Source organism: Camelus dromedarius, chromosome 16 (assembly GCF_036321535.1).
Source record: "Camelus dromedarius isolate mCamDro1 chromosome 16, mCamDro1.pat, whole genome shotgun sequence".
NCBI lineage: Eukaryota > Metazoa > Chordata > Mammalia > Artiodactyla > Camelidae > Camelus > Camelus dromedarius.
The window spans coordinates 19,688,836-19,695,962 of record NC_087451.1 but is presented as its reverse complement, the minus strand read 5'-3'; the positions used below and the strand labels follow the sequence as shown (position 1 = coordinate 19,695,962).

Below are 7,127 nucleotides of genomic sequence, written 5' to 3'. Positions count from 1 at the left end.
AGGAACCTTTGCTGTGAAACCCCAGTCAAGCAGTCAGTGCTGTAGGTTTCCCCTGGGTCAAACCTAAGGCAGATCCTTAATCAACAGTATGAGACTGGCAGGAGTTCCTAGCCAGAAGCTACAGAATTAGAGGTTGCAGGGTCAATGACTTGGGGATGCTTGTGCATTTGGTGGTGGTTTGCCATTACTTCTTGGGAAGTCTTGGCTTTAGTATAGTGATACATACACATGTGAAGACTCGAAGGACCAGAATTTGACAGCTGGCCGGTTAGCTCAGTTGGTTAGAGCGTGGTGCTAATAACGCCAAGGTCGCGGGTTCGATCCCCGTACGGGCCAAGAAGTCTTGTTTTGTTTTTCCCTTACCCCACCTCCATACCCGCTGTACATGGAAGTTTTCTGCCACAGCCAGTTAACTTTCCAATCGCAAACGTTGACGGATTCACTTTTTAAAACTTCACTCCTTCACACCAAGGTTTGGAAGGGCATTCCAGGGGCTTGGGCTGCGGGAGAGTTCCCCGGCGGCTGCCGCGTCAACCCTTCCGTGGGAGCGCGTTGTTGGAGGTGGGTGGGAGAATGGGGGGAAGAGGATCCCAGTAAAGTGGAGCGTGTGTAGGGCGGCGCCACAAGCGGGACGTGGGTTACAAGTCTGTCCTTTGCTGTCCTTGCCTAGCTCAAAGCCCCAAATACGGAATCTTAAGAGGGAAGTGTTTTCGAGGCATGGAGAACTATGAAAGGCTCGGGACAAAATGTCTTACCGCGGTTGTGTAGTCGTGGCCGAGTGGTTAAGGCGATGGACTAGAAATCCATTGGGGTCTCCCCGCGCAGGTTCGAATCCTGCCGACTACGAAAGCTTTTTCTTCTCCATCTTGCATTCACATCCCTTCCCTCCAAAATCAGAGAGTGAGGCTGATTGATCCGGTTGGCCCCCCCCGGCTCGGAATCAGAGTCCCAAGCGTGCTCATCTGGGTAGGGTTAAGGTGTTTGATTTACTTATTTCAATACTGGGGAGAGCTCACAGGTGGATGTTTGACGCCAAACTCAGAGATTTGTCAAAATTACTTTCAGAAAAATTGAAGTTGTGACCAGGTTCCTGGAGGTGTAGTCGTGTACCACCCCTCCAGAAAGACGTCTCACGGCTTTGGCGCCGTGGCTTAGTTGGTTAAAGCGCCTGTCTAGTAAACAGGAGATCCTGGGTTCGAATCCCAGCGGTGCCTTAGTTCAACTTAGGGAGAGAATGTCTTTTCGTTTTGTTGTTGAATCTCTATATACTAATGAACTCATCAATACCTTTTATACTGGAGGATGCAAGGGTTCCAGTTCTGTGCTCAGAGCACCGAGGTTTCCTGCTGAGATGAGCTCCCAGTTCCATGAGACTGCTCCAAAGCTCGTGCCGCGACCTGGGTGGGAACCCTGAGCAGGCCTGCACCTTGCTTTACTCAGCTGATGCCACACTCTACTGGTGCTGGTGGGCTAGCCCTGGCAGTCCCAACGACTTGGCATCTTCCCCCACTCCAGGACGTCCCTTAGAACCTGAGTCAATTTGTTTTGTTTGGTTTTTCATTATAGTTCTTTTGGTTTGGGGCCTCAGAATTATATATGTATATATATATTAAATAATTATTCCAATTTTTAAAAAATTGAGGGGACGGGGTGTGTATTCTATGTGCAGTTTCCGTGCCAGGCCCTTCACATATAGTTATCTTCATTTGTCTTCACAAGCTGGCAGTCAGGGTTAAGAATTAGCAGGAGATATGCCTGGCATGGCGACATCTGGTTTCCTGCAAGAGGGTGCAGAAGAGCTGGGACCCTGTGGACAGGATGAGAGTAGAAGTGAGCACAATGTGGGTGGGGTCTACTGAAAGCCTGGTGTGGCAGGGCAGGGTACATTTCTGAATCCAGGCTGGTGAGAGTAGAAGTAAATGCTGCAGAGAAGCAGGCAAGAAGCAGGATCCGTGGGCCGTTGGCGGGGCCTAAACTTCCTTGGAAGATAGGCAGAAAGGTCTAGACACCATCCTTTGGCCCAGGAACCACTGCAAGATGTCTGAGCACAAGTGTTTGCTTAAAGGAACTGCTAAATCAAAGTGACAGGTCAGTAAGTGACGCAGCACCACCTAGACCAGATTTGTGCCAAGCACTGGCCTGCACGCTGTACATAACCAAATGAATAAGGCACAAACCCTTTTCTCAAAGGACTCATAGAAAGGCAGACACAGTCACAACACAGTGCACCAAGGGCAGGGACAGGGTGCTGTGAGAACATGGAGAAGTGGTATCTCATTGGGCCTGAGAGTGGAGAATGATCAGGGGAGGCTTTCTGGAGGAGGTGAGCTAAACTTTAAAGATCATGTGGAAATTTGCTGTATGTTCTGTTAAACAACTACGTACTCTATAACAACTGTTGTTCTAGGCCCTGGGAACACGGGAGCGAACAATAAACACAACAAAAATGTTTTTAAATTAAATTATGTAATATGCTAGATACATAAATGCTATATAGAGAGTATGGGGTGGGGGTGAGTGGGAACTTCAGAAAAAGATGTTGGTTATAGAAATGTCAAAGGCTTGCACCAGGGCGGCTGTAGGAGAGATGGAAAGGAATGGATGAATTACAGACACGTTTAGTATAAAAAACACAATAGGACTCAGTATGTGACAGGTTATGAAGTCCAAAGAAGAGGGAGAAGAAATTCAGGATGTTGCCAGGGTTCCATTTTAGGGAAATGCTGAGGGGGAGGAGTTACTACCTTCTCAAATTCACCAAGAATATCTTTTCACCCTTTCCCACACAATCCCTTTCAAACAACTGTGACTGCCCAAAGTTATACCTTAGAACTCAATTTTCCCTCTAAAGCTTTGACTCCTGTTAAAATGTAAAATACTAGCACCAAAGTTGAAACAACATTAGTTGTTTACACCTTAGTTCTTGGATTCTAAAAGTGGGGTCCATAGATATTGCATGGATTTTCCTAGAAAAAGGGACCACAGCTTTCATCATGTTTTATAAGGGATTTAGGCTTCCACCTCTGTGCAGATGAAGTGCATGAGACCAGATAAGAGAGAGGTAGCTAGAAACTTAAGGGAAAGCTGGCTGGAGACAGGAAATGGAAAAGGGTAGAGGGAGGGAGATGTCAGAAAACCGACCTGAGCACTTTTCACCTACCTGAAAGTCTAGAGGCTCTGACAGGAAAGGATAGGGTGTTCTCTGCTGCCCTCCCCTGCTGTCTGACTAGGGACACCTGGGAAAGAAAAAGCAAAGCGCCGGACCCTTCATTGAAGCCCCCTTCACCAAAGTATCTGCGGGTAGGGAATTAAGAAGGGACTGGCCCCACAAATCACAGGACTGGGCTGTGGAACAAGATGGTTCAGCCCAGAAATGCTACCAGGAGGTGGAGTGCAGGGGCAGAACAGAACCCCACAGGGAAGATTCCAGAGCAGGAACCGAGCTGAGGGAAGACAGAATACGGTGGCTGGCAGCTGACCCCACTAGGTCCTGCCAGCACTCTTGGCAGCTTCCAGGTGGGAGCATGGCGAATGTATTAAAAGCTTAGAAGCTCACGCAGTTTGGAAAGCCGATCCCCCGCCCCACCTCGCCAGCCACTCATTTCAATGACACGTCCTCCATGGGTCTTCTTGGCCCCAGGAATTATTCCCTCGCCGGGGCACTACCACGCGGTCTGGGGAGACCGTGGACTATCGAAGTGCCGGTCTCTCCAAAAGGATGAACAGATGCAAGGACAGGAAGAGGGGCTGGTGTTCACAGATTTCAGGACTCGTTAATTGTCCCCAACCAGGCAACTGCATCGCGTGTCTTCAAAGCTCTGCGCCAGGGACCGGGTTTGAGGGCCGCTGGCTGAGCCAGGAAGAGTCCAGACCCCAGATTACGGAATGGCCCCAAGACAGTGACCTTAGGGAGAGGGAACACGGGTGCTTCAGGCAGTCCTGGAGGGCTGCTTGTGGGGAGAGGCCGAAACCACTCCTTTCCACTTCCCAGACGTTACTTCCTGGGAGGAGTCGAAGCTCGCGACTCGCGAGCGGATATAGATTCTTGCTCTGGAGTAGTTCGCGTCGGGGCAGGTGGTCCCTGAGTGCACGCCAAGACCAGGCCATCATGAATCATGGCCCTAGGACTTCACAAAGCCTGTAACGACCTCTAAAGGCGTCCATGGTCGCTCCTACACGTCGGCTCGTTGGTCTAGGGGTATGATTCTCGCTTCGGGTGCGAGAGGTCCCGGGTTCAAATCCCGGACGAGCCCGGCCTTTCTGTTTTGCGGAAATCAGAGAGGCCCCAAGCCGCTGGTTACGCGGAAAGGCACTGAGGAGGCTGCGCTGGAAGTTGATCAGAGTGAACTGCGCCCTTTCAAGAGCGCTTGCTAGGAGCTCTTTTGTTCGGAGTGGACACCTGGTGGCAGGAAGAGGCTCACAGCGTGTTTTCTTTCTCGTCGTGCCAAGAAGAGCGCAGGCATCTCCGGAGTTGGGCGAGACACCGGCTTTCTTCTCCCCTCCTTCCAGTTTGGTACCGCTCTTCGACAGCCAGAGCCTGGTTTTGGTTTGATTGATAGCCGTCAGTCGACAGCACTGGATAACAGATAGTGAAATGGGTTGGGACCTATTCAGGGGTGTCTCTGGGAGAGCCCAGGGACTGTCAGAACTCAGGTCTTTGCAGCCTTGGAGGTCGCCTGTCTTTCGGTCACTCCTGCTGGTTTTTGCCTTTCTGGGGACTCGCGCTCGGTTGTGATCTAGAAGGTGCATGGGTTTCGGTCAGCATTTCGTAGTGGACAGAAGGACCGAATACCCAGCAACCTCGCCATTAGCAAGCTGAGCTTGGTAAAGATATCAGATCAGGGATTTGGAGAAACGTTTCATCAGCTCATTCCTCGTTAGTATAGTGGTAAGTATCCCCGCCTGTCACGCGGGAGACCGGGGTTCGATTCCCCGACGGGGAGAGATACGGTGTTTTGTTTCTTTTCTCCCCACATTTTACATCCATTAAAACCTACCTACTTAGGAAGTACCTGTCCTGAGCCCTAGGATGCAGATAAAAAGAAGAGTGGAAGAAAAAGGTGGAAGGAGAGGAATAGTGTATCCTGACTCTCAAACTCACATTCTAAATTTCAAATTTATGTTTTATTTCAGATAACTTGAATTTTAAATGTGGCTAAATTAGCCATTTTTCTCTCTACTCAAAAGGATGTTTAGCAGTTATTCTCAACTTTCTGTATGCTTATTAGATGATTTCATTGATGATCATTTAAAAAACACAGGTGGGCAAACATAAAACTGTCACCCGCGTAATCCCTCCTCCAGACAACCTCCTGCACGGTGCTCTTTCCCTGACATAAATGCGCGTTTCCAATGCCAGCTTGAGATTGAGCAAATCCACGTCCGTGTGTGTATATTCGTCCGTGTGTGTATTGGCATGGCGATACCCGAGCGCTGAGAGGAGCGTGAGTGGGGGTCCCAGAAAAGCGGTCCCTTACTCGTGTTTAAAGGATAATGCGGCTAGGGTAGGTAAACGCCTGAGAAAAAGGTTAAAGCTTGCGTTGGCCGGGAATCGAACCCGGGTCAACTGCTTGGAAGGCAGCTATGCTCACCACTATACCACCAACGCCTCGTGAGAAGCTGTTTTCCGTAGTTATCTAAGAAGTAGGACAACAAGACCGTGGCTTGAGTGACGTGACTCTGGAACTGCACCAGAGCCCAGGCGAAGGACAGATACAAGCGACGCCAAAATAAAGACTTCGGTTTTCGAGGCACGCACATGTGAACGGCGCTTGGCTCCCGGCACCGCCAGTGCGCTCCAGTCACCCTGCGAGAGGCTGTGATTATACACTGTCTACAGATAAAGAAACCAAGGTCAGAGAAGCTAAATAAAGGGGTTTTCTGAGTCACTGGAAGACCGAAATTAAATCTAAAGATTTATCTACGGCTGCAGATGTGCATCGACACTGTGATAGCTTTATTAACTCCACAAATAAATCCCCCAAATGTGAAATCATTTCTGTTGAGTGGGCTCAAAGTGTCCCGAGGTCCAAGAATTGGGCTCCAAACCAAGTGAGCCTAAACACAGTTTGTCCAGAGGAGGATGGTTAATTCCTCAGTGAGCGCGGGTCTTGCCCCTGGCGACTCAAAGAATCTCTGTGACAAAAACCCTAGGGGCGGGGCCTGAGAACAAAACTCCACCCCTTATTGCTGATGATGTATCTGTTCACGGGATCCGTCAAACCGCGGCTTCGGGAAGGCCTCGTGGCGCAACGGTAGCGCGTCTGACTCCAGATCAGAAGGTTGCGTGTTCAAATCACGTCGGGGTCAAGTACCGTTACTCCTTTTGGACAGTTGTGCAGAGTGATTTTTTGGGGAAACAGAAAAAAGAACTTCGTATTATTAAAAAAAATACAAACCTGAGTGTTTCTGTGATTTTTTTTCCCTAAAGTATCTTACTTTTCTCCCAAAATAAAAATTTTGAAACTTTTATTTTCACCTTAACTGTTTCCGTCAAACCAATCAATTAAAATTGTAATATCTTTAATCTCACAGATATTTTAGGTATCCTGACACAGAAATTGTTCGTAAACAATCACCAGCTCTTGTTCAGAAAATGTATTTTGGAGCAATAAATGTTCTTTATTGGAAAAATTGCAGCAATAATGAGTAATTTTAAAGTAATACTGGTAAATTATAATCCTTCTCCACTGTTTTAATTTTTGGCTATTTAACTTCTACTTGCCAGTGGTGTCCATAATCTTGTACTCCATTATTTTCACTTATAATTGTAATAGGAAATATGATTCTACAGTCTTTATAATTATAATTTTAATGACCATCTGAATTTGAGAATAACGCTGTTACAGTTCTTCTACAGTTAGACATATTGGTTGTCTGGTTATCTGTACATTTTTTCTTATTATTTAAAATGTCACCATAAGTAAGATTGCACGTGTGTATTTATTTATTTATTTTTGCCTCCACTGAGTATGGTCTATGACATAGATTCTAAAAAGTCCAGTTCTGGGGTTCAAGGCTCTGCTTAGCTGTACAGTTAACTGTACTGCTGTCCAAAAGGCTGTTGCTTTTCCAACTTGATCTTTTTTTTATTATTTTGTTTTCTCTCTCTTTTAAAAAAACCAATT

At 47.5% G+C, this 7,127-nt stretch overlaps 7 non-coding genes across 7 annotated transcripts; 6 read left to right on the top strand and 1 right to left on the bottom strand.

The window, feature by feature from the left end:
- The first annotated feature begins 262 nt into the window (after positions 1 to 262).
- Positions 263 to 336, top strand: TRNAI-AAU (transfer RNA isoleucine (anticodon AAU)). Its single transcript has one exon. It is a non-coding gene; the product is annotated as a tRNA-Ile (tRNA).
- A 428-nt stretch (positions 337 to 764) lies between these two features.
- Positions 765 to 846, top strand: TRNAS-AGA (transfer RNA serine (anticodon AGA)). Its single transcript has one exon. It is a non-coding gene; the product is annotated as a tRNA-Ser (tRNA).
- A 294-nt stretch (positions 847 to 1,140) lies between these two features.
- On the top strand, positions 1,141 to 1,214 carry TRNAT-AGU (transfer RNA threonine (anticodon AGU)). Its single transcript has one exon. It is a non-coding gene; the product is annotated as a tRNA-Thr (tRNA).
- A 2,967-nt stretch (positions 1,215 to 4,181) lies between these two features.
- Positions 4,182 to 4,253, top strand: TRNAP-CGG (transfer RNA proline (anticodon CGG)). Its single transcript has one exon. It is a non-coding gene; the product is annotated as a tRNA-Pro (tRNA).
- Positions 4,254 to 4,871: 618 nt separating this feature from the next.
- Positions 4,872 to 4,943, top strand: TRNAD-GUC (transfer RNA aspartic acid (anticodon GUC)). Its single transcript has one exon. It is a non-coding gene; the product is annotated as a tRNA-Asp (tRNA).
- A 593-nt stretch (positions 4,944 to 5,536) lies between these two features.
- TRNAG-UCC (transfer RNA glycine (anticodon UCC)) lies at positions 5,537 to 5,608 on the bottom strand. Its single transcript has one exon. It is a non-coding gene; the product is annotated as a tRNA-Gly (tRNA).
- A 629-nt stretch (positions 5,609 to 6,237) lies between these two features.
- On the top strand, positions 6,238 to 6,309 carry TRNAW-CCA (transfer RNA tryptophan (anticodon CCA)). Its single transcript has one exon. It is a non-coding gene; the product is annotated as a tRNA-Trp (tRNA).
- Positions 6,310 to 7,127: the final 818 nt, after the last annotated feature.